Source organism: Ambystoma mexicanum, chromosome 2p, assembly GCF_040938575.1.
Source record: "Ambystoma mexicanum isolate Mex_15411 chromosome 2p, UKY_AmexF1_1, whole genome shotgun sequence".
Lineage (NCBI taxonomy): Eukaryota > Metazoa > Chordata > Amphibia > Caudata > Ambystomatidae > Ambystoma > Ambystoma mexicanum.
The window spans coordinates 318,630,020-318,657,384 of record NC_090923.1 but is presented as its reverse complement, the minus strand read 5'-3'; positions in this window follow the sequence as shown (position 1 = coordinate 318,657,384).

Below are 27,365 nucleotides of genomic sequence, written 5' to 3'. Positions count from 1 at the left end.
CTGTCGCACAAGAGGCACCTCATATCTCATTTTCCTCTGACTCCCCCTTCCAAATCAAGGACGGTTGGGTCTTCTACAAGAAGAGGTGGTATATCCCTGAAGGGCCGCTACGCCGGAAAGTCCTAAAATGGTGTCATGACTCACGCCTAGGCGGACACAGAAGTGGAGACGTCACGTTGGAACCTATCTCGAGGTCGTTTCTTTGGCCCAACATCAGGAGAGAAGTGTTAAATTATGCGAAGACCTGTCCGACTTGTGCCAGAGCCAAATATGCCTCTGGTAAGCCCCTAGGGCTTCTCACCCAAGCAGAGATGCTGACTCGCCTGTGGGGACTCATCTCCACGGACTTCATAGTGGAGCTTCCTGAATCCGAGTCATGCACATGTATCATGGCCACGGTGGACACTCTATCCAAATTAGCTCATTTATCTCCTCTTCCGGGACTCCCTTCTGCCACTAAGATGGCAGAGACATTTGCTCGAGATGTTTTCAAACTTCATGGCCTCCCCGACAAGATCATATCTGATCGAGGAAGTCCGTACATTTCTAAATTCTGGACAGCTTTATGTACTCGATTGGGAATAGAAAAGGCTCTTTCCTCTGGTTTCCACCCGCAAACTAATGGCCAAACGGAACGACTTAACGCGACTCTGGAGCAATACTTACGATGCTTCATATCTCAGCATCAAGAGAATTGGGTCTCTCTACTCCCTACTGCGGAATTTGTTTACAACAATTCCAGGCACACTGCCACAGGTTTTTCCCCTTTTTTTTGTACCTACAGAGTTCACCCGCGATACCTAATGCCCAAGGTGCCCAGTTTTTCCAACTCTCCAACCGCCGAAGAGGTGTTAAGGAATATTCGGGAGGCCAGGAACAACGCGTTGCTAAGTTTGGAGGATAGCAGACGGCGGAACAAGGCTGAAGCTGACAAGCATCATAGAGAAGCACCTTCATGGAAACCTGGAGACAAGGTGTGGTTGTCCACCAGATTCCTTCCCAGATGGACAAGACCTTCTAAACTGTCTCCACGTTTCTTGGGCCCTTTCCCCATTCTCTCCAAGGTCAATCCTGCTGCCTTCCGTCTACAACTCTCCCCATCTCTTAGACGAATACACCCTGTCTTTCATGCCTCTCTTCTTAAACCTTACTATCCAGATCCACATCGCCGGTCTCTCAACCGGGATCTTCCTGTCACTGCAACCGACCAAGAGGAATACGAGGTCCGTGATTCTAGGTTTCTTCATGGTCGGTTGGAATACCTCCTATCATGGAAGGGTTACCCGGAATCGGAGGATTCCTGGGAGCCGGCTTCTCAAGTACATGCCCCTCAGCTGTTGGCCAGGTTCCATCACCTGCACCCGGGTAAGCCTGGTTGGTTGCACTCTAGGGGGGGCCATACTGTCATTCGCAGTCATGCACATCGCCGTGACTGGCGATTACTTCCGCGTTGGAGTTTGAGGAGCCACAGAGGAAGGGTGCTTTAGTCCCTTCTCTGTGTTCACTGCCGCCTGCTCCAAGCACGGTACGCAACGCTGCCGGGAGTATTTAAGACCCCGCCTCCCGGCAGGACGTTGCATTGCAACCCCCACTCTTTGTTTATCTCTCGACTTTGGGTCCCTCGCTAGTCCTCTGCTCCCCGCCTTGGATTTCCAGAGGAGTTTTTCTTCGTGTTTTACTTTTGGTGTTCCCGTCCTCGGAACACGGCTCTTTTCGTCTTTTCATTTTCTCCGCCGCTTACCTGAGCGGCGCTTGCTGTGCCTTTTTCCTCCAGCGGTCTCTCTCTCTCTCTCTCTCTCTCTCTCTCTCTCTCTCTCTCTCTCCTTCTCCCTCTTGCTCCTTCACTCATATTCTCTCGCTCTCTTCCACTTACCTTCATTTTTCCTCGTTCTACTGGGCCAGGCAGTTTGTGGACACACTTCCGTGCTTCCCTGAAGACCCTTTCGGAAGAGTTTGCTACTTCCGCAGCCTCCTGTTGCTGCCTTCTCCGTCAGCTCGTACGGCCTGGTGTTACCATTGGACTTGGACATATTGAGGGCTACTACCTCAGTGTTGGAGATCCCCTATTGCTTTACCACCTATTGAACCACCGGCCACCTGTCAAGAGTCTTGGCACCTCTGATCAGGGTTTTTTTTCCCTTACGGGTTTTTCCCTGCATTTCTGGCTTGATTCCGGAAGGAAGGTCCCGGTGCCGCTGTTTCTTACCCAGCGGTCACTGTGGCTTCACTCTGTGACAAGCACACGCACCTTAAAAAGGAGAGAGACTACCTGGCACGTCGAGGCCTTCAAGAGACCATCGACTCGGAAGACTCAGGTGAGGAGAGTGTGTGCACAGGGGAAGAAAAGCCAAGGGTACTTTACAAGTCACACTGTCACACTTGCCAAACCTCTGGCAAGAGTGGAGTCAAGAATGTGGCACCCTCGGTGCCTCTCCCAGTGGTGGGAGTCCCTTTTAAGAGGGTAGGAATTGACAGTTTTGGTCCCTTAGACCTTCCAACCTCTTCAGGAAACAGGTTTATCCTGGTTGTAGTAGAGCACGCTACTAGATATCCTGTAGCTATACCTATGAGGACTGTTACGGCACAGGCTTTGGCTAAGGCCCTACTTGGTATTTTTAGCAGGTTAGGTTTTCCTAAGGAAGTTATCTCTGACAGGGGATCCAATTGTATGTCCCACTACATGCAGGCCATGTGGTAAAACTGTGGAGTAACTTACAAGTTCTCAACTGCCTACCATCCTCAGACAAATGGATTGGTAGAGAGGTTCAACCGTACAATGAAGAGCATCAAAGGTGCTTTAGAGTTGCCCCTTAGAAGAAAGTGGGACCTTCTACTGGCATGCCTTCTATTTGCTTATAGAGAAGTCCCTCTTTAGGGAGTTGGAGTTAGTCCCTTTGAACTTATTTATGGCCATGCAGTTAGGGGCCCCTTGGCCCTAATTATGGAGGGGTTGGAGAGTGCTCCTTCCCCCAAGCCAGAGAGAGTCATTGACTATGTGATAGGTCTCCAGAGGAAAATGTCACACATGATAGCAGAAGCATCAGATAACTTGAAAGCAGGTCAGGCTATGGTGAAGCATTGGCATGATCAGAAGGCCAACATGGTTGAGTTTTCTCAAGACCAGCTTGTTCTAGTTATGGTACATACAAGGCAGTGGGCCTTACAGGACAAATAGATGGGACCCTTAAAGGTTGTAGGTAAACTTGGAGAGGTGAACTATCTGGTGGACCTAGGCAATCCTAAGGAGGCTCCCAGAGTCTTTCACACCACTGTTTTAAAGCGTATGTCTCAAGACCGGAAGTCTGGGCTTTTCATCTAGCTTCAGCTCAAGAGGAGGAGGAGAGTGAACCTCTACCTGACCTTCTCAGAGGCCAGCCTTTAGATGAGAAAATAGAAGGAGTTAATCTCTCTTCTAATTTGACACCTGAACAACAGGAGGAGTACACATTTCTGTTAAATCGGTTTGCCTCCACGTTTTCACTATCACCAGGCTTGACCACTTGGGGCCAGCATGATATTCAAACTGGTAACTGTTTACCTGTTAAAAGCAGCGGTTACAGGATGTCAGATCATGTAAGATCCCACATAAAGGAGGAGTTCTACAAGATGCTTGATCTCGGGGTAATCGAGCCCTCTACCAGTCCATGGTCTAGTCCAGTTGTTCTAGTATCAAAGGCAGGATACAAGGATTTGAGATTCTGTGTGGACTATAGAGCTCTTAATGCAGTCACAAGGACTGATGCCCACCCTTTACCAAGAACAGATAAACTAGTAGACAAACTTGGTTCTGCCAAGTACCTCAGTACATTTGATCTCACTTCAGGCTATTGGCAAATAGCACTGACAGACCATGCCAAGGGGAAAACTGCATTCTCAACCCCAGCAGGCCTCTACCAGTTTAAGGTAATGCCTATTGGACTAAAGAATGCACCTGCTACATTTCAAGGGATGGTTAATCAAGTTCTGAATGGGATGGAGGACCTCTGCATAGTATACTAGGATGACATTGCAGTGTTCAGCCCTACTTGGAAAGAACATGTTGACCACTATGTTACGGATATGTTTTGCAGGCTCTTGAGCAGGCCCATCTGTCATAAAGTCTAGTAAATGTCAAATTGGTCAATGAAACGTGGTCTACCTTGGACAGGAGGTAGGAGGAGGTGAAATCAGGCCACTGCCTAACAATGTACAAGCTGTATAAAACTGGGCCACCCCTACTACTCAAACCCAAGTGAGAGCCTTCCTAGGCCTCACTGGGTACTATAGAAACTTCATTGAGAACTATGGAACCATAGATTCTCCATTGAATGTAGTCTCCTCACCCAAATTCCCTAAAAAGGTCAGGTGGAATGAGGAGTTCACTCAAGCACTTGAAGGCCTAAAGAAAGCCCTTTCTCAAGCTTCAGTTCTAAGAGCTCCTGACTATAACCACATCTTCATTGTGCAGACAGATGCTTCAAATACATGTACAGGTGCAGTTCTGAGTCAGCTGGATGAGAAAGGTAGGGAGCACCCCATTTGCTTCATTAGCAGGAAGCTGAAGGAACCTGAGAGAAGGTGGGCAACCATTGAAAGAGAATGTTCTGCTATTGTTTGGTCACTGAAGAAGTTTAGACCATACTTGTATGGATCTACTTTTGTGATTCAGACTGACTACCAACCATTGAGATGGTTGATGCAAATGAAAAGGGAAAACCCTAAACTACTGAGATGGTCAATCAGCCTGCAAGGGTTTGATTTTACCATTGAACACAGGTCTGGGTGTCACCATGAAAATGCTGATGGTCTTGCCAGGATGTTTGACCGACTGGAGTAAGGGGATTCATCCAGGAATGGATTAAATCCTCCTGTACCGTAGTCTGGGGGGGACGAGTTCTAGGGAAGAATTCTCAATATTTGCTAATTTCCCGTACCTTTTGTGACCCCCAAGAACTTGCTGGATTTCTAGGATTTGATATTTTTTACCTGGGAAGAGTGAGAGCCTTTTTTCCCACTCTTCCATGTATTTTGATGTGTGTTTTACTTTTGTGTTCTGTGGTTATGGAGTTTTAAGACAACTCCATGGGCATCATCTTTTTCAGTGTGTCGCACAGCACCTTGAGTGCAGTGGCACAGGGATGTCTTTCAGACTTCCCAAGGTTTAAATACCTTCTCTGGGACTGACTACGGTCTCCCAGAGCATGTAAAGTTAAATTGACTTCACTAGTCTCTTTATATTTACTGACCCAGCACACCCTATCTTACTATAAAGTGCTGGAGGGGTTGCCTAGCTTGTCCTGAGTCAAAACACTCATGTAACAGTGAAATTATATCATTTCCTACTTTAAATGGCTGGTGGCACTGGTTTAGATCAAACTACCATGATTTTTCCTGTCCGCTAACAACGGTAGCTAAAAATTGGGTCAGCCATTTTTTTCAATATGGCGCCCAAGACCTATCTGTAAAAACAGACTCTGGTCGACTTTTTTCGCCATTTCTTTTAGGAAAGGCCCTTCTTGTGTTTGTCTCTGCACGCCAAACCAAGTTTGGTCCCTTTGTTCATTGGCCTTTGGCGGGCTTCGGTGCTGAAGCCCTCCTCTGGTGCCAGGGTGTCTGGGGTGGACAGGATGTGAGGGAGGTGCACAAAACTCCCTGTGCTTAGTCTCCTAGGAAACCTGAATGCACTCTGGTGTGATTGGCCGGCTGGCTGTCCGGCAAGGACAGCCACCTTGCTGTGTGAGTGACAGCCAGGTCGGAATGAATGGGGGAAAACTGTTTAATAGCAGGTCTCTGGGACTTGGAAAGCTGAGTCGACCACTGGAACGAAAGAACCGAAGGTGAGCTGAAGGAAGAGGACTGGTGCAACTACTGGATGACCGGTGTAGTCCTGCTGCAGGTCCGAATTGCCTAAAACTCCATCAACAGAGAAGCCCTTCAAGGTTAACTTCTGCCCTTGAGTTTGGTGGGAACAACCAACTCGCAAGCCACCTGGACACTGTCCCCATCTGGTCGAATTTTCATCAGAGTGCTGTTGAAAACCGTATAGCTAGAGGGAAGGAAACCAACTCTTGGACTTTAAGGCACTCACACCTTAAACCGCCATCTTGCTAAGCTTTTGGCCTCATCTCTGGGCAGTGCAGGAACCTCCCGACATCCTCCTTCTTGTCCCCACGACTGAAGCTCAGGAGCAGCGAAACATGCTCGAACTGCCAGGAACAACTGCCTCAGCTACAGCTCTTCTTCACTAACAAGGTACTGTGCAAACGCGGTCCGGAAATCTTTTCGGCCATCGTGAAAGTTCGTGGAAACTTGGTCGACTTTGAAGGCTTGTCCTTCCCTAAACATTCGTCAAAATTTTAGCCTTGCCAAATTCTTCTAAACTCCATGGCAAAGACTTAACCGTTATCTGCGCTATCCTATACAAAGACTCTGAACCATTGACTTTGGCCCAGGCCTTTTGGGAAGAATTGCTGGTTGTAGTTAACTGAAACCCATTGCCCTGCCTATGAATGTATTTGGGCTGTCTATTCTTAGAACCTTGTCTTTTTACCCCTTTGTTAAGTCTCTGAAGTGCCATTTTGCTCCCACTTCAGGGGATCTAAACTTGTTCATTTACTTACCGGTTCTGTATTTGTGGTTTATTCTTGTGTGATATTGAGCTGCTCTTGCTAGTGTAATGTTTTCAAATGACTGAGTAAATAAATGTATATTCTTTTACCAAGAAACCTGAGTAAGTGTATATTTGAATCATTGTATTTGTTGGTCCTTTAGTGAGCAGTAGAACAAGTTACACAAACTCGTGAGATAGGTCTGGCTGCTCAGCCACTGCTACCACATAACTGTGTAGTACAAGCTTGTACCAAAGGTGAAATTGTCCTGACACTTGTAGTCTTAATTGCATGTATGTTCCCAAAAGGACCTGCATGTGATTCTGCCTAACAGTCAACAATCCCCAAGCCCAGCAGTGGTTCCAGTGAGCCCCGATAGGGTCCCCGACCTTTCCCAGATGGAGAAGTTCTAACCCAGCCCAGCCAGAGCTCCAGGCTGGGGCTTGGGGATGGTCGACCCACATGGGTGAAGGGTATAAGCATAGCTGTGACAACTGCAATGGGGACTACATTTAGGCAGAATTAGATGCCCCCTGGTAAGAATGCCATTCCTGGACTACCTAGTGTCCCCCCTAGGTCTGGTACCCAAAAAAGAACCCGGGAAGATGAGGCTAATACATGATTTGTCATATACCAGGGGACACTCCCTCAATGATGGCATCCCTCCCACTGAATCAGCAGTCACCTACACACAATTTCAGGAAGCTTTAAGGCTAATACACACCATTGAACACAGGGGACCAAAGTGTCCTCTTCACGGATGCCGCAGGGAGCAAAGGCTTCGGGCCATACTAAGCACTGAGTGGGTGGCTGGGCAATGGCCCGAGGCTTGGCACACAGCAGGATGAACAAGAAACATCACTCTTTTAGAAATATTCCCCATCTGGCTAACCATAAACATATGGAGCAGGCAGCTCGGTAACACAGAACTCATGGTTTGGTGTGACAACATGGCAGTGGTAGGAATTTTTAACAGAAGAATCACCAAATGCCATTTGGTGCTCAAAGTACTAAGTGCCATCACAACGGTCACACTGCATGAAAATATTTTTGTCAAAGCAAAACATATCGCTGGAGCAGATAATAACATTGCCGACCCTTTATCTCACTTTCAGTGGACAAGATTCCAGGAGCTAGCGCATCACGCCCAAGAAAAGATGATATCAATCCCAGCGGAATGCTGGGAGATAACAGGAAGCTAGAAAAATGTGCATCAACGCCTGCGCCCGAGGGCCAAGGCCGGGATGCACACCAAAAACTAGGCACCTTTAAAACGGGTGCTAGCAGCATGCTGCCCACAGAAAACACGAACCCTGCAATGGGGTTCCTAGAAAAGATGGCAAAGAAAGACTTGGCAAGCAGCACTACAGCTCAGTACAGTAAGTGCTTACAAACGGTTCTTAGAAGAACTGGCTTAAACCATGCAGAATTAATTAAAATAAAAGATATAGAAATCTTTTTTAAAGTGGGCGCACAATTAGGGTTTTAAAAAGGATTGGGCAAAAAGGCACCTCGTAGCAATATCTTATTTTTCAAAACTACGAGGTGACTCAGATCCAACACAAAGTGTGTTAATTTCATATGCAATGAAATGCTGGGGTAAATTAGAGGGACCTCAGGTAGATACCAGTCGCCCATTAGATTTTGTCAAGCTAGTAAAAATAGCAAACTTATTGGACAACATATGCTCTCGCCCATATGAAACATTATTATTTAAAACGGCATTCTTTCTCGCCTATTTTGGGGCTGTCCGGGTGGGAGAACTCATTGCCTCCAGTACAAAAGCCAACAATGGTTTAGGCATTATGGAAACAAGGGTTAAAAGGGACAGCATCAGCATAGAAATACAATGATCCAAAACTGGGGCAAAAAGGGTCATCAACATTTGCTGCATTGACGATGCACAAATTGCCCGGTGTGCATCACTGACCTATATTATGCACAGCGGCCCAAAGTGGGGGGGAGATTCCTAATCCACAGGGACACAGCAGATTTAAGTCACTACCAATTTAAAGGGGTGCTGATGAAAGCAATCGAAAAATCTGGGTGGAATCCACAGGATTTCGGCACCCACTCATTCAGGATCGGGGCAGCAACCTCAGCATGGCAAAGCGGTTTAGGCTTCCAACAAGTAAAGAACATAGGGGGCTGGAAGTCAGATTTTTACAAGAGATATATCAGACCAGAACTAATATAGTTCTGCCATCACCCACCGCCCCCACCACACCTCCTCTATCCTTACTGCCACCTTTTTTATCCCCAGAAATAACATCCAAGCGGGACCCACGCCTAAGATCAGCCTGGATAGTCGGACACTCGTTTGTGTTCAGGACAGGATATTGGGCTGAAGAAACTAAAGACGCCCCAGCTTTCAGGAACACTATTGCATCATGGTGGGGCTACAGAGGCCTTCACTGGCCAGACATCCATGACAAGCTAGCCAACCTAGTTGCATACAGAGACCCGCAGGAATTCTTGATATTACATTTAGGGGGTAACGACCTGGTAAACATGGGTAGATAAACTTTATACGAAGAAATATGTGCCTCGCTATCAGGCATTGCACAGAATTGGAGGGACACGGAAATCTATTTTTCAGCAATCCTGCCTAAAAAATATGGCACGGGGCCACCTGTTACAAATCAATTGACAACTCTAGAAGAAAGTTGAACAGAGGGCTGGAGAAATTCTGCATAGCCAGAGGGTTGGGCTTTATAAAACACCCAGCCATAACACTGGGTGAACCCGACCTTTTTCGCAAGGATGGCACCCACCTATCGGGGCACGGCATGGGACAGTTTTATAGAGAAATCACCAGTACTTTAGCTACCAGAGGCTGCAAATAACCTAACTTTTGGGGGAACACAGGCAGCCGATAACCTACCTGAGTGTGGCGGCACAGGCCTGAGGGGGTAACCTCAGGACCCGGTGCCAAAGATGTATATAGGATTACTGATAGGCAAATATTGTTTATGTTCCATAACCATATCTGTAACAATAAAGACCTACAGCCTTTTATTGCCAACACTTGACCAAATGTTGTGGTGTAATAATTTATGGTGAGGGAGGGGGTCGACCAGACACACACTCAAACCCCAACACAACAAATGTAGGGTTGCCTGCATATGGGTCCAGTAGTTATGAAGATAATTTAAAATGTGTGAACTGAAAATAAATGCGTAGGAGTCTCAGGGAGAATTCATGAAAGCAAAGAGTATGCTCCAACGAACTTCATAAGCAATTATTTATTTATTTTTTATAACGCACCAAATGCTACCTGAGTTTGGTTTCTAAGCACGGATCCAGGATTCAAAGTGGTTTTGCTTCCAAGAACAGCGCATTGCCCCTGTGCTATCCTATTCAAATGAAGTTTAAAAATAGGAGTAAAATACTTCCACCTCAACATTTTATATGGAGCACTGGACATAGACAAAGATTAAAGAGAAGTGGGGACAGTGAAGACCCATGGGAGACACCACAAAAAATTGGAACTGAAGCTGAATGAAATGGAAACAAAGATTCAGTATACATAAGATCTGATGGAAAAGAGGAAAGCCAAGCCAAGTTGGGACCATATATACCAGCTTTTTCCAAACACTGAAGAAGAATCCCATGGTCAATAGTATCAAAGGCCGCACAGAGGTCAGGGAGGATCAAAACTCTGACCTCTCTGCGGTCCTGTGGCCATTTGCTTTGAAGGCATAGGCAGAGAAAGGGGGCAGCTGTTTGCACTGTGAGGAGGGTTTGCAACTCAGCCTGGGCAGAGCACTTAATTACTTCAAAGGGTGTTTATTTTTGCTTCTGATGTGAGAATTGACTAGGAAGCTTCAGGCAAGCTAGCGAAGGGTCTTATATATTTTATACGTAAAAACATACATGTATTATTTAGTATATGATCTCCATTGCTTTGAACGCAACACAGTGCCTTTCATGGCTTCCATGCACTTTGCCTTGAGCAGCACGTCAGTCCATCAATGAATCGAAAGATCCCACAGGTGCTGGGGATGGAATGAAGCAGCCGTGGGTCATGCTCTGGAAACCTGTTCAGTCACGCGAGCAGCTCTGAGCTCAGCAAGGATATGCTCCCACAAAGAGTATTCACGGCTCGCTGTGGAGTTCCCTGCTGGGGTTGGGGGAGCGGGTGCGGGTCGCAGCAATGAAGGGCCGACACGGAGCTGTGCTGCAAAACGTGTATCTTTATTCGTGCTCCAAACATGAACTGTTTAACCCCGCCCCTCCCACGTCACTTCCCTTCTCTTCCCGCCCGGGTCCCTCCCGCCCCCGTTGTCCAGGATACGTCAACATGACATCTTCCCCCTTTTTAAACGGTTACCACACTCTTCGCAACAGGCGATGGTCTGGCGAGTCTCTAGTCCATTTCCTCGATCCACCGGCGAGGTCTGTTCCAGACTCGCTGTGGTCTTGTCAGCTCGGCCCTTGGTGACGGTCTGCTCTCGGCCGTCTCGAGTTCTGGATCTTGATCCAATTTGTCAGCTTCCCACGGATCCTCTCCTCGTTGATCACTGTATTCCTCATCTGGTGGGACTTGTACCCTGCCGCTCAGGCGTCTTGTTCAGGGCAGTGGGAGTTCTTTGAAGTGGGACGAGTTCCGGGTTACACCTCCCGTGGAGCCTTGTGCGGTGATCATCGACCCCTTCCTCTGGGTAACGAGAAAGGGCTCTTCCCGAAATGCAGGCGTGTATTTGTGAGTCAAGGGCTGTCGAACCGCTACTACATCGCCTACAGTTATTTGGGATGTCTGGGCTTTTTCTGCGGGCGTCGGTGTATTCCTTCATTTTGTTCTTTGCTGCTTCATCCCGCTCTCGGACCTCCGCATCCATCGCCGGGCGTGGTGCACTTGCCTCTGCTTGGGGAATTCGGGTTTGAGGGTTACGCCCAAACATGAGTTTGGCAGGGGTCTTCCCTGTGGTGCTATGGGGCGTTCCCCGGTAGTCCCGTAATAGTTGATTGAGCACCTGTTCGTATGGTTGTTCCGTGAGGCGTGCAATCCGTAGGGCCCGCTTGAGATTGGCCATAAACCGTTCGATCATCCCATTGGCTTGCGGCCATAGCGGTGTCACCTTCCGATGTCGGAACCCCAAGTACTCCGCAAACCGGGCAAATTGATGTCCACAGAACGGGGCCCTGTTTTCTGTCTTGAGCACCTTGGGCACTCCATAGGCAGAGAAAATGTGGTCCAGTGCTGGAACGACGTGATGCGCAGCTGTGGACGGAATCATCTGTACTTCTTGGTATCGGGAGTATTCATCCATCACTGCGAGGACATATCTTCCCCCTTCAATAGGCCCAAAGGAATCAGCGGCAACCGCTTCCCATATGTTCTGCGGAAGTTCTGACATTTGTAGGGGCTCAGGATGTCGATTAGGTGTAATGAGGCAGCAGGTGGGGCATGCTCTCAGGGCGGCCTCTACTCGGGCATCCATTCATGGAAACCAAACCTTTTGGCGCAGCATGCGCTGTGTGGAGACAATGCCTCGGTGGGTCTCATGTGCCAGTTTGATGACTTTCTCCTGCATGGTTGCTGGGATCACTAGCTTGCAGTCCTTGAGTAGAAGATGGTCCTCTGATACGGCTAGCTCTTCTTTCACGAGGAGAAGTCGTTCTACGTCTTCCCATGTTTGGCCTCCTGCCGCTTTTCCTCTTTCCTTAGCCCTCCTCCATTGTCCAGATGCGAGGCCTTCACATATGATGCGGCATGCAAGGTCGTTCTCAGTTTCTCTTGCCAGTTCTTCTGTGTTAACCCCCTCCGGCGTGGTTTGGTGAATCAGGTATCTGAGGTCGCGGTCTGCCACGGACGGTTCAGGTCTGCTCTCACTCCTCGGTCTTCTTGACAGGAAGTCAGCGGGGTTTTCACCCTTCCCTGGTCTGTGAATGATGTTGATCCTAGGGGGCATTTTAGCTTGGGGATTGCCATATAGAAACAGTAAAGCCTGGTGATCAGTGACTACCTGAAATGGCTTTCCATACAGGAATAAGTGGAAGTGTTTGCATGCCCACACCACGGCCAACCCTTCCTTTTCAGCCTGGCAGTAGGCTTGTTCGGTGTCGGATAAGCTGCGGCTGGCATAAGCTACCACATGTCTCTGTTGCGGGTCTTTGGGATCGAATTGAGCCAGAATGTCCCTAACCGCACAGGGCTGGCGTCAACTGTTAGTTCTGTTCTCCGGTTAGGGTCGTAGTAGGCCATGTTTTACGCCTTTGCGACCCTCTCCCTGATGGTTTCGAAGGCTTCCTGACATGCTCTGGTCCACTCAAATTTCTCGTTCTGGTGTGTTAGTTTCCTTAAGGGCTTACTGACCGAGGCGAAATCCTTGATGTATCTGCTGCAGTAGCTGGCTAGGCCTAGAAATGAACGAAGTTCTGACACATTGATTGGTGCTGCCGTGTCATTTATAGCCAAGACTTTATCCGGATCTGGGGTCATCCCCACCTCTGAGAACACGTGGCCAAAGAACTTGAGCGTGCTCTTCCGGAACTCGCACTTGTCCTTGTTAAGTGTGAGGTTTGCATCATGTAGGGCTTTGCACACCTTCATGAGGGTTTCGTCGTGGCTATTCACGTCAGTTCCGAAAACCAAAATGTCATCCGAGTAGTTGAGGCAGTTGGGGATGTGCTTTATGATGTTGTGGACCTCGGCTTGAAAGATTTCTGCGGCTGACGACACCTCAAAGCTCAGCCTTTTATATCTGAACAAACCAACGTGAGTGACGAACGTGGTTATGTTGCGACTCTCGGGGTGTAGAACCAGCTGATGATATCCCTTCTGGAAGTCTAGTTTTGAGAACACCTTGGCTCCGTTTAACAGATGTATCATGTCCGTTATTCGTGGCGCAGGCTATCTTTCCCTGCGGATTGCTTGGTTGGGACGCACAACCTGATAGCTTCAGATCCCTTCTTCGGGACGGGGACAATGGGAGAAACCCAGGTGGTTGCTCCCGAGGCCTTTTCAATGATGTCCTGTTCTAGCAACTTCTTTAACTCATCCTCCACCTTTTGTTGAATGTTGACTGGGATCCCTCGGTATGGCTGAGCCACGGGGCATATGGAGTCGTCTATGTGTAATTTCACTTGTCGATTCTTGAGTTTCCCAATCCCTCTGAATATTTTTGGGTATAAGTTGTCGATCATGTCAATCGGGTCAATGTATTTGTGGACCATGATATTGTATAAGATGTGTATCAGGCCCATGTCTGCGGCGGCCTTGAAACTCAAAACACATCCGCTGTCTGTTTCGGTGGCCAGGACGTGAATCGGAACTTTCATCTCTTGCCCCTTGTAGCGGCATAGCCCGCTGAACATTCCTACGCACTTGAGGGGAGTTTTTGCACCATAGGTGTAGATATCAACAGTGGCTGGCTGGAGCTTTGGTTTCGGGGTTAGTTCGGCATACACTTGTTCACTCACCACGTTGACGGTGGCGCCAGTATCAATGAGGAATTCCGTTGGTCTTTCCTGCAACTTGATGATGACGGTGGGGCTATGAGCCGTGGCTGCGAGATTTCCGAAAGCGTAAACGTACGCCTTCTTCTTTTGATCACTCCCGGAGGAGCTATGGTCCGATTCTATGGGTGATTGTTCGACCAAATAGCGGACATGACGTCTTGATCTTCTTTCGGGTTTAACCCGTGTCACATATCGTCTCCTTTCTCTCCGCTTTTGGCGGTCGTCACCGGAGTCCTTCTCTCTCTGGTCACTTCCGAGTTGACTTGAAAGGTTGGAGGTGTTTTGAGTCGAGTGAGTGCTTGGTGTCCCCCCATATCGACTCCTCGAGCAAGTGGTGTTGTCTCAGGGCCTCTCTCTTCCTCGATCCTTGAACAGTCTGCATACTGCTTTGAAGTGGCCTTCTTCACCACACGAGGTGCAGCGTTGTCCTACGGCCAGGCATGTCCCTTCATGGGCGTACTCAAACCCACACTTGTAGCAGAATAACTCTTCTGGCTTTTTCTCTAGGTGTAATTTGTTAAAATTTTCGCCCAGTGGCGTGCTCCCGAAACTTTCTACTTGAGAGTCAATGGCTCTTTCGACCCTGGCCAGTGCGAGTATTTCCTCTAGTGTGCGGGACTTCTGGAGCAGTTTCTTGCGGAATATTTGGGACTCGCAACCCAATATTATTTGAGATCTGAGGGCTTCAGTGTTCGAATAATTCGCAAAGTCACAATGTTTGAGCTTTGTGCAAAGTCGCATCACATATGCGTCCATGGTCTCCCCTTTTGCCTGTTTTGTGGTGTGGAACAGGTGTCTTTCGTAGTCTGCATTGGTGTGGGGTGCGAAATATGCTGCCAGGGCGTCCTTTAGTTTCTGTATGGAGTCTATGGAGTCCTGGGGCATTTCGTCTATGATGTCTCGGGTTGCAGAGCCGACCGCGAGCTTTAGTAGACACACTTGCCTTGCATCCGCCACTGGCCCTGTGGCCCCCATTTTTAGGTAAAAGTCCCGAATCCATTTGGTCCACCTGGGGCCCATGTTGCTAGTGTCCCTCACGTCAAAAGCTCCCGGCATCTGGGCAGCCAGTGTGTCTGGTAGTTGGTAGGGCACCTGATCTAGCATTTGATTTAGGGGTGCTGGGGGCCCATTTCCTGGAGCTCCTGCGCCTTGGTTTGCATCCTGATCAGACATGGCGATGAGGGCGTAGCTTCCCTACACGTTATTCCGCTGTTGTGGTGTGATGGCCGCCTTCTGAGGCACGAGCACCATCAATGAGCACCACGCCGGCTGAAAATGCGCTTCCCTGGCTTCACTTCCCTTGTGGGAGGCCCCACGTGTCTCTGGCGTGGGCCTGGCCTGGCCTTAAGTTGTGGCTACGCGAGGGCCTTCTCTCTCTCCTTGCGTGGGTCGGGACTCAACCGTGACCATGCACTGGGCCACGTGTGTGCTGTATGGAGGAGGGGCCCGCACCGTACCTTGCCGCGTATTACTACGCGCACGTGAGTTTTCCGGCTTCTCCATGTTCACCGCCGCGGCCCGAATCTTCTCTCTGTGACTCGATCCTGAGCGGGGAGGAGCCTAGACGAGCTCCCTCTCCCCGCGTCCTGTCCGTCGGGGCTCCGCGACCCCCGGTGCTGCGGCGACACCACGCTCTTCTTGACTGCTGCGGGCGCCGGTCGGCGAGCGTTCTACTTGCTGTCGCGTGCGGATGCACGGCGCTCGTCTCCTCTTGCCGGGGGACCTGCCGCTCCTCATCCCATCCTCGTCGCCATTGTGGAGTTCCCTGCTGGGGTTGGGGGAGCGGGTGCGGGTCGCAGCAATGACAGGCCGACACAGAGCTGTGCTGCAAAACGCGTATCTTTATTCGTGCTCCAAACATGAACTGTTTAACCCCGCCCCTCCCGCGTCACTTCCCTTCTCTTCCCGCCCTGGTCCCTCCCGCCCCCGTTGTCCAGGATATGTCAACATGACACTCGCCGTCCAAATCTTCGCATTTAAAAAAAATCCCTTAGCAGGAAATGGTAAACTATTATAAGCCCCATTCATTCAGAATGGGAATCTCTCCGAAGTAGGCCCTCCCATGTTGAACACTGTATCAGTCAGGGAAGGTCAGGCGGGAGTTACCTTAGCGCAGTCCCAGTTCAAGATGACGCCATTTCGTCTATAATGAAGACGGCTGCCTTCGGTGTATTTGGGAAAGCACTGCCACTTCCTGTTGGTATTCGTAGTAATTACGAACGCGATGTCAGATTTAATGGGGCTGCGCCTGTTTGTATATAATCGTGAAAGCTCGCTGTTTTAAGAACGAGCTGCTGCCTTCAGGGACTAAGCCTACAACCACAGTCTGAACAAGTTGCAAATTGAGTGAATGATAATCCCAACAGGCAAGCGCTCCTCATTGAAAAGTCTGAGGAAAAAAATTGAAGTTATTATCAAGTCGTTTAATCAAACAAAAACTATTCAATTCAAAAATTGGAGAAAATAATATACAAATAGAAAACATTAAGTCAATAAGACAAAAGCGTGTCTCATTCAAATGCAAGGTGACAGTTATATTATGGATTGGTTAGTACGGTGACAACCTGCAGAGTGAACAAAGGCTAAGGCACAAATTATGCCAGAAATTTCAAAAAGATAAATAATTTACAGCGAGTCAGTTGCACCATATCGCAAGTTACACAAGTACTGTGGGCATATAATATGCTTCCTGTTGGTGCCTCAACCAAACAGTTATGCCCTTTACTGAGATACGAGTTAGTTGACTATTTTTTGGCTTTGGTCTTGCTTATAACCACTGGAGAGAGACCGTATGAATAGGATTTATCATTGGTTAGCTTATATTGGCATGTATCTCGACCCTGCTAAATACACAGGCCACTTATAGTCCATGAGAGCGTAAACTGTATGGGGAACATTTGGTGAGAGAAATAATTCCATAGACACGTGGTTAACTGTTTTTCACTTGTATAACATGGCAAAACCCTGCAATTGGTACAAGTGTGTGTGTGCGCGTATGAACGCGTGTGTGCACGCACGTGCGTGCCTCCCTCCCATGCACGTGTGTGTGGTGGGGGGGAGTGGGGGGCACGTTGTGACCAGAGAAATCCTTTCAAGAAATTTGGTTTTTCTCTGTACATCTTCCCATACACACCAGAATGTGTAATTTTGCACACAGACAGTCAGCACAAAGTGAAGATTATTTGAAAATGTGTGAACTGAAAAACAAATGCGTAGGAGTCTTGGGGAGAATACATGAAAGCAAAGAGTATGCTCAAAGGACCCCGACTAGCAGTTTTTTTGTTTTTTTTACACAACGCGCTTAATTACTTGAGTTCGGTTTCTACCCGCGGATCTAGGATTCGAAGCTTTATTGTTCTGAGAGGTTTTGCTTCCAAGACCAGCCATTGCCCCTGTTCTATCCTAGTCAATGAATTGCACGGATCTGCATCTTTTTCACAAATTGGTTTTCACAATGAAATATTTATATTAATTCCAAACCTCCTGTTTAAAGTTATCTCACTTGGCCACGTTATAAGTTCAGTGATACTGTAAATAAATGGCCGGAAAATGGTGGTAATAGAATTACTGCCACAATAGCACCACTTGCCTGCACAGACTTTGGATTGGATTTATTGTGTTAGAAAATTGAATTACCGCCACACTTGGGATGAGGTTGTTAGGCATAATTATATGCAGTACCCTTTGGGAACACTACACACAATTAAGACTACAAGTGACAGTACAATTTCACGTTTGGTACAAACCTGTACTACAAAGTTATAGTGGTAGCAGTAGCGGAACGGCCAGACGTATCTCAAGAGTAAGTGAGCAGTACAAAAAGTTACACAGAGGACAACAATTGCTATGGTTCAGGCAAACACTGACTCAAGGTTTCTAAGTAAAAGAATAAAAATGTATTTACTCAACAGTTGTATAACATTTCACTATTATAAGCAAGGTAAGAAATCACAATCATAAATACACCACACCACTTCCCTTAAATTCCAGACAAGTTAAGCTCACAAAATGAAGTGGGAGCAAAATGGCACTCCAGCAATTTAAAAGGGAGGGAAAGACAAAGTTATTAGAAATTAGGCAAAACCAACAGGTAAGTAATCAGAGCAAGGGAACAAGAGGGACTACAAGGTTAAAATCAGATAGAAAAGGCTTAGGGCCAAAGTCAATGGTTCAAAAGTATTTTGCTCAAGATAATAGGTTCAATATAGTTTGCGGTAAAGTTCGTGGCACAGATTCAGGACGAGGTTGGTTGGTACAAAAGCTAGTTCAAAGAGAAGAGAAGGACAAGCCCTTGGATTGGAGAAAGATTTCAAACACTTTCACTGCGGCTGAGCGAAAAGCACAACCGGATTTGCACAGTCCCTTAAAACGGAGAGGGAGCTGTAGCTGAGGCGGACGTTCCTGGTGGTTCCTACAAGCTCACAGTTCCTGAAGCGACTGTCGGACTGTCACAAAGTAGGAAGACTGGAGGGTCCTGCGCCATCCAGGGTAGAAACCAGCAGCAGAGCAAAGCAACGAATAAAAGGTGCGCTCCTTCAAACCCAAGCAGGGTCCGACCTTCTTGGCTATCCGGCCCACTATAGCTCTGTACAGCGAATTCGACCAGAGAAGGGGTCCTGGCTTGTAGTTTGGACGAACTGGTTGGTCCCACCAGCCCAAGGGAAGTGTTTTCCTGGAGGTTCTTCTATGTCGTCGGATTTGGAGTTTCAGACCTGCAGCAGGGCTTCACCAGGCAGTTCAGTCGTGGTAGGGGTGCTTTTCTTCCAGTTCCTCGTTGGTTCTTTCGTTCCAGTCGTTACTCTGCTCTTCCAGCCCCAGAGACCTGCTTTTTATGCAGTTTTCACCCATTCATACAGCCTGGCTGTCAATCACACAGCAGGGTGGCTGGCTTGGCAAGGCCAGTCCCCTTAGCCAATCAGACAAGAGTGCGACTTGGGTTACTAAGGCAACCCATGGCAGGGGTCCAAAGATCCCTCCCTCATATCCTGCACCTTAAGTAGGGCTTCTGTGCAGAAGCCCGTGAAAAGACAGTGAACAAAGGAATCATCCCTGGTTTGGCGCGCAGAGAAAAACACGAGAAAGACTTTAACAAAAAGAAATGGTGAATAAACTCAGCCGGAACCAAAATAAAACGTATTTGGTCAAGCGGGTTTATGTTCGAGGCTAATATAATAGCCTGGAACAATACCACGTTTATATAATATAATCACGGTAGGAAAGTTAGGGTAGATACCACTGCCACCAGCCAAGTCATAAAGTTAAGGGAGCGAAACAAGGCTCCAAGAGGCACAGACAAAAAGGGATAAGAGTTAACCCTTTCCAGTACTCCACGTAAGATGGGGTGTAATGGGTCTGCAGTTTAAAGTGACTATATAAAGTTAATGGCAACTTTACCTGTTTCTGGGGGACAGTAGTCAGCCCCAGAAAAATTGAGTCATTGGGAAGCCTCAAAGACAACCCTATGTTACTGCACTGATGGTGCTGTGTAACACACAGAAAAAGTGGTGCATATGGAGTAGGTGAGGCTCCAGTTCCCAAGATCATACAAAGTGAAAACACACACACAGAAAAACACATGTAAGAGTGGGAAAAAGGCTCACAGTTTTACCAGGTGAAAAAATAAACCTTAGAAATCCAGCAAAGCTTCTGAGGGACTCATTAGGTGAGGGGAATCAGCCATTTATTGAGAATTCTCCCTAACAGAGGTGCACTGTGTTTTGTAAAGGAAAAGGGATTGTGCACCATAGCTAGTCAGACCATAACAAAAATTATCAACTTCTATGATTTAACGTATATAAATAGCAGTAATTAGTTATAACTACCTCTCTTAAGCTATGTTCCAAACGTGTATCTGAGGTACCTTTCAAAATACAATAAATAGGTGAGGTTGTCATATATCTGGTCTACAAAATAACACACTGGGGTAGCCACCACCCCAAAGAAGGTATTCAGGTTGAGATAGGCAGATACTAAGTGGCCCCAACCACTCCACAACTGAACATACCAAGGCTAGTATTCCTTCTGATAACTACATCCTGCAGCCCACCTCCAAAGTCACTCTGGCACCACCACCTCCCTTTTCAGCACTGCTACATGTTCCCCACGTACATGCGAATCTAACTGCAATGCCTGTAATACATGATGGGCCTCATTACACGGTAGGAGGTAACCATGCTGCTATTAGCGGCATGGCTACTCCCTTACCGCATACCGGGTCCGGGTAGGTGGTATGGGGACTTACTGGGTCATTCCGACCCTGGAGGACCCGGTAAATCCCCATTCCAAATACCGATCCCCATTCCCATTTGGGCCCCCAAAGGGCTCAATGGGAATGGGGAAGGAGCTAATAATGGTACCGTTATTAGCTCTGAAGTCCCTCAGCGGGTCCTGTCCTTGACGCCTGGTCAGACCAGGCGTTAAGGACGGGACCCGCTGAGGGACCTCGTAGTAGGGTGCTAAGGGATTACGGCACTGGTGACCTTACCGGTGCCGGTAATCCCTTAGCGCCTACCGTGTAATGAGGCCCGATATGTTGTGAGGACTGTTCCACATGTAATGCATGACAACAGCGCCCAACTGATGTACAGCAATGCATTTCTCCAGGGAGCTAGATTTGCGCTCAGTAATCGATAACAAAAAAATGAATACACCATTAAAATAAAGTGAGGCAATTTGATAGGATGGAAAGAGGGGTAATGCATGATGTTGGGACTGGAGTGGTTACCTGTGACTCTTACCAGAAAAGGAGAGATTAGAGAGGTAGGCTGGCTCGTCCTTGGAAAGGTTCACATTTTGTATTCATTTAACAGGCTAAGCCTCGGGGGGCGCTGTCTGGCCACAGTCACTGTTCCCCATTCGATTCCTCGTGCGCGTGCCTGTGTGGGCAGCCTGCATAAACTGCTGTTGCTTCCGGAGCCACCTATGATCTTGGCAGCACGTTTTTCACATCCATCTCTAATTGGAAATTGTAACCCTAGAATTTCTACGCTTTGCAAAGGCGCAATGCTTTGCTTTTTTGCGGTCCTCTCTAAAGTCTTATTTTTGTTTTTGTTTTTACGTATTGAGCATTTTTCTTACGCTGCTCCCCAGGTATACGAGACACTTCAGTGCACAGAAGCCTTGCCCGGTTCATTCCTGTCCCCTGCCTCTGCGTTTCCTGTAATAGCACACGCTTGACCTCTCTTGAAATCGACCCTGAAACTGATGAAGTATCAGTTGGTGTAATCAGTTTGATTCCACGTGGGTGCTTATGCCGCAGCTTTAAGCACCTTTGACACAGCAGGCATACGCTTACTATGAGACTGATTAACTTTGCGCTGTGTATGAAAATTAACTGGCTGGGGTTTGTTTCTCACTGTTTGCAAAACCGACCACTGACCAAGTGTTTCTTTGCGGGCATTATGTACATTTCAGCCCATTCTCTATGGAAGCAGAAAATTGATTGCTGGCGATTAAGTTGTTTCTTGCAGTTATTTTTCTTGCATGAAGTTCATCTCTCCAGTTTGCTTATAGTTCCAGGCTGTGCAATGTATGATTCATGTTCAGTTAATGCATATGTCCCCTTAGTATTCCTTAGAATCCAGTGTTTGAGATGCTGGGTTTTCAATGTGGCAGAAACACACACTGCTGGTCCTGCTCTTTACTACAGTGACACTTTGATGTGTCCTTTTGAAAGCCTCGAACAATCGTTTGTGTTCATGTAAAGTGTCATGCATCACAGTACGTTTCCTAAACCTTCTCAGCTGTGAATATTCTGAGCTGTATTATTGTCTTAATATCCATGGGCGGAGCCAGCCCCAAGGCTTTTTTGGGGGGTGGCATGCTGGATTACAGTTTTGAATGTTGGTCATGAGTGGGGCCGTTTACCCACTGGGCAGTCGACAACCTCCCCTTCCCCTAAGGCCATGGAGGCTGAATAGCGAGAACACCTTTAGTTGGCCCATTAGATGCACCGTACACCCCAATTCAGACTCAGAGCATATTTATGTCCACAAAGCAATGCTAATCATTAGAGGGATGGGCCATCTAAAGGCTGAACCCAACAGTTAAGCTTTTGCTTCATCATAGGGGGTATGTTGGTAACGCCTAGGTAGGCTTTGTCTCTCTCTCTCTCTATCTCTCTCTCTCTTTCTCTCTCTCTCTATGTTTGCTGCTGCTGCCACGCGAACTATTGTTTACTTATAAATACTCTACTTTCACAGCTCAGAATTTGACACATTAGCACCACTCTCTCATCTGAGCACAGGCTGAGCTTTAGGGCAGAGTGCTCAGTGCTGCCTTCTGCGTGCATCCTCGTCCATTTGGGAGGGCTTAAGCTCACCCAAACCAGGGGCGTGTGCCAGTGCCACTCATGCAAATATCACAGAGCAGCACTGAATTGATAACTTTACTTTATGTTCTAATGACTCGATATGTAATACCTTCATTTTTCACATTGGGAGGGGGCATGGGTGTCGCGGGGGGGGGCGACATGGGTTTGGAAGCGGTTGGCGGTAGGACATGGGTTTCGGGGGGGGAGCCATGGGTTTCGGGGGGTGACATGGGTTTTGGGGGAGGGGGCAAGGCTGTCTGTGCCCCGGGCCCCAAAACTGTAAAGATGGCCCTGGGCACAGCTGTATTGTCTCCAGGAATTCAACACTCCTGCCTTCTCCTGCACGAGTGTGGCGGCGTCACCTCTGGTACAGTTACTCCATGAGGTAACAATAATTCACTGGAGTATTTAGGGCCAAAATCTGAGTTTTGCAGCAATGGGAGAAAGTGGAGGGTAACACAGAATTGTTGGTAATACACCCGCCACTAATTCCATTGGAGAAAGCTGCGGAATGGATTTACTTGCAAAAATGGAAACCTTAATTCCACAGTGTTACAAAGTAAAATACCGCCAAATACTGTCTACTGACACCTTCACCGTAAACATGTCCAAGCAACATGCAGCCCCTAGCCCATTTGAACTATGGCCTCCACAATGTTCTGATGTGGACCGAACAGCTGAGGCATGCAGTGCTGCAGCAGTCAGAGGTAGCTCACGACCCCTCTCTACTTGGGTTTCCACACGCAATCAGCTGATCAGGGACGCTACAGCAGACCTGCCCCTCCTCATTCAGGTGGATCTCCAGAGTTGGATCAGCATCAGGAATGCCATGTCACCCCCGCTGAAGATGGAGCCGCCCCTCACTCGCTAGCAGTGTGCACATTTCAGCCCACCATCAGAATGATACATGGCATGTTCCAGCCAAGTACACGTACAGGTTCCTGATGCACTTATGAGACATGTGCCAAATCAGATTTCCCTACCCACTGCCCCCATCCAAGCTGTTTGCAACCTAGGCATGTTTCTAATGAACAGCCCACTTCCTCAATGTGATTGCTGTACTGAACTGTGTGCATTTGGCATTGGCCATACACGCGGCAGAGGAGCATGTCCACCACAACAGGAAGCAGTGCCATTTAATGAACATACACAATGACATGTGATGCTGATCTTAAGGTGATCCATTGCTGCGTCTCTTCCACCCATGATGGCATGGTCCTGCAGAACACCACCCTGTCAGGATACATGGACCCCGCAGTGGGCATTGTGCATGGATATTGGATGTGTGGCAAGAATGGCAATGCAATGTGTATGTGGAGAAAGTATTGAGAAGGTGATGAGAAATGGGGGCACAGAACCACAGCCATCCGCTTGGCATGCCTACATGGCCAGACCTTGATGCATCTACCCATAAGAGGGCAAGATGATAGGGCCCAGACCTCTCACACTCCCAAGTATTGGCATAGCTGAATTTCTTCATAGGCCCTACATTGAAACCCCGGGAGGTTACTACATGTCCTATAGTGCCTGAAATAGGTATTAGCTAATATCACCCGTCACCCAGGCACAGTGTGACATGAGAGTGCACAGTAGCCGGGCAACCAGGCATACATTAAAGGGGCACAACCCATTCCTTGGCCATACCCATGTCTCCATAACATCTGAGAAGCTTTTACACATTGGTAGTCCTCTGTGACTCCTGATGATGATGATGGCAATGCAGAGGCAGGGCCCCTGTGCATCAGGGAGCAGACTGCGCCATGGCCCAGCATCCCCAGTCCTCCAACACACACCTGACATCATATGGCAGAGACGCAGCCTGGCAGCGACTCAGTCAGAAAGAGCAACAACAGGGGGCCATAGCACCGTAACAATTGGGACATTCTCAGGCCCTAGGTGTGGCGCTGCCCGATGTCGGGCACGCACGCGGCGGCGTGACGTTGCACGTCGCTGTGTGCAACATAAATAAACGGGGCGTTTCCCGGCCGCGCAGAGCGACCGGAAAGCCCGAACAGTGAGGACGCGTGTGGAAGTATCGTCCTTGCTAGATGGGGGCTACGGGACCGCATGGGGGCATGGAGGAACCCTCAACAGTGGCGATGAGTGGGGGAAACGATGCCCGGGCCCGGCGGTGACTATTGATCATATTTTTTCACTGAAACGAGGTGCATGCAACACTTCGTGTCTTTGCCGCGGGTAGTGCGTTACCCACGCGGCTGGCGGCCATTTTGGCAAACAAGCTGTGGGACTTCACGAGGCTGCGGTTTCAGCTCGGAAGCGGCCCCAGGCTTAATTTTTGGAACTCCTGACAGCAGGAAGGCATACCTGCAAGAATATATGCCTAATTTCAATTTTGGCTTTTCCTTGGGTTTCCTACGTCGAGTGAAAGCAGGAAAGAAGGCTTTGGGCCTAGGATCTACATGACCCACACATTTTCTTCTTCTAATTTTTGGAACATTTGAAAGCTGAATAGTTCATCCTCATCTCTTTCATCATCAGGCTGGTGGATACACTCTGTTTTCATCCTCTGCATCATCAAGGTGGTGCATCTTCATCAACAGGTTGGTGGCCACGCTGATCTTCACCCTCTTCATCATCACAAGGTGTTGCAGTGACTGTGGAGTTTGAGTTGCGGCCCCTGTGTTCCATGCTGGGGTGCCTGTGCGCTCAGACTCATGAGTGACATTGAGGACCAAGGTGGTGCAGCGGCAGTACAGCGGCCTCCTCCACCCCCGCCACGTGCGCTACCTCAAGGGCAGCCTGTGCAGCAACCTCCACTTGTTCAGGCGGTTCCTCAAGGTCTTCCACCTCTTGTACAGCTAGCGACAGGGCCGGCTGCTCCACAGATCCTTCCTGTCATGGCCCAGGTGCGTACCCAGGCGGCTCTGCAGCCCATCCCCGAGTTTGATGTGTCGGGCCCACCATCTAGCTTAGGGCCCAGATGGAGGAGGTGTGTGGACCGTCTGGACATGTATTTTCGAGCGGCCGAGGTGCTTGATGACACCAGGCTGGCAACCATGCTGTATTCGGCGAGACCGTCCATGCAGGAGATCTTTGAATCACTGCCGCCTGGGGATGGATCATATGGTCAGGCGGAGGCCACCCTGCAAGCTTACTTTCTGCCTCTTGCCAACGCGGACTATGAGCGTTTTGTGATGTTATCGGCCAAGCAGAAGGACAATGAAACTCTGGACTCCTTCTATGGACGCCTGAGGCGTCTCTCCTTAGCCTGCGCCTGGGGAGATGCAGAGGACATGATTAGGACGATGCTCATCCAGGCGTGCTCATCGGGCAAGCTCAGGCGCCAGGTGCTACGAGAACCAGGCATCACGCTTCAGCGCATTCCTTGAATTGGGAGGTGCCATGAGGTGTCAGAGGCGAGAGCAACCAAGATGGAGGCAGGGTCGCGCTCCATAAAGACTGAGGAGGTATGTGCAATGTGGCGCGGCGGCAGGGGTGTCAGGAGGCCTGGAGGTGCTCCCCGAGAGAGGGCCGGAAGGGCAGGGGAAATTTGCATAAAGTGTGGATACGACCTGCCCCACCCAGCAGAGTGCCCGGCGGCCGGAAAGACGTGTGGACGGTGTGGGTTGCCGGACCATTTCTCAAGGGTATGCAAGGCGGCCACGCCTGTGCTGGTACCGAGAGGCCCAGGGTGGGCAAGCTTCATCCGCCAGGGTCGGCCGCCCAACGTCGCTCAGGTGGATCAGAGCGAGGAGGATGCCCAGGTGGAGGAAGTGGAGGAGGATGAGGAAGAAAATGTGTTCTTTGTCTCGAGTGTGGGGGTCCTGAAGAGTAAGAACAGGAGACAGCCCAGGTGTGTGATCGAGGTGAATCAGTCTCCCGTTCCGGTCCTCGTGGACACTGGGGCATCCGCCAATGTAATGGCACGGGGACATTATGATGTTATGGACCGACCCCCCAAGTTGGCTGCGCCAAGGGCCCGCATCTTTGCTTTTGGTGGTCTTGACCCAATCCCCCTGGATGGTGCGTTTGTGGCCAAGGTGGAGCATGATGGCTCTCAAATCAAAGCACGGTTCTATGTGACACCTGTGAGCACCAACACGTTGCTGAGCTGTGCTGCAGCAGAGGCCCTTGGCATTGTCACTTTCGCGTAATCTGTCTACTTGGAGGACATAAATGACTTGTTGGAGAAATATGCGGCACTTTTTAAGGGGATTGGACAGATGGTTGGAGAACCGGTTAGACTACATATTGATGAGTCGGTGCAGCCCATTGCCCTGAAGCATCGGAGGGTGCCGTTTCACCTTTGAGAACATGTCGATAAAGAGCTGGATAGCCTGGTAGATCTGGACATAATAGAGAAGGTGGAGGGCCCCACCCCCTGGGTGTCCCCTATAGTAGTGGCACGAAAACCCAAGCAGCCCGACGCTGTCAGGATCTGCGTTGACATGAGGCTCCCAAACAAGGCCATCAGGAGAGAAAGGCACCTCACTCCGACGATAGATGACTTCATTGCAGAGGTACAAGGTGCTCGCTTCTTTTCGAAACTGGCCCTCAGGGCGGGGTATCACCAGGTTGTCCTCCACCCCGAGTCGAGATATATCACCACCTTCACCACACATCGAGGGCTCTACCATTACAAGAGACTTAGTTTTGGTGTCTCCTCGGCGGCGGAGGTATTCCAGAATATCATCTGGGGTGCCCTAGCGGATTTGGAGGGAGTTTTGAATATAAGCGACGACATTCTGGTGTTCGCAAGAATGGAGGTCGATCATCTGCGGCGTTTGGCAAAGACATTTGAGAGACTGCAGTCCTTGGGCTTCACCCTGCACAAAGAAAAGTGTGAATTCCTGCGACCATCAATAGAATTCTTTGGCTTTGTGTTCAAGGAGGGGGGAGTGTCTCCTGATCCCAAGAAGGTGCAGGACATAAAGAAGGTGCAGCCTCCGGAGTCTGTGTCTGAGGCACGGAGCTTCCTGGGCATGGTTACGTACTGTGGACAGTTTATCAAAAATCTTGCCTCCAGGTCGGAACCGCTCAGG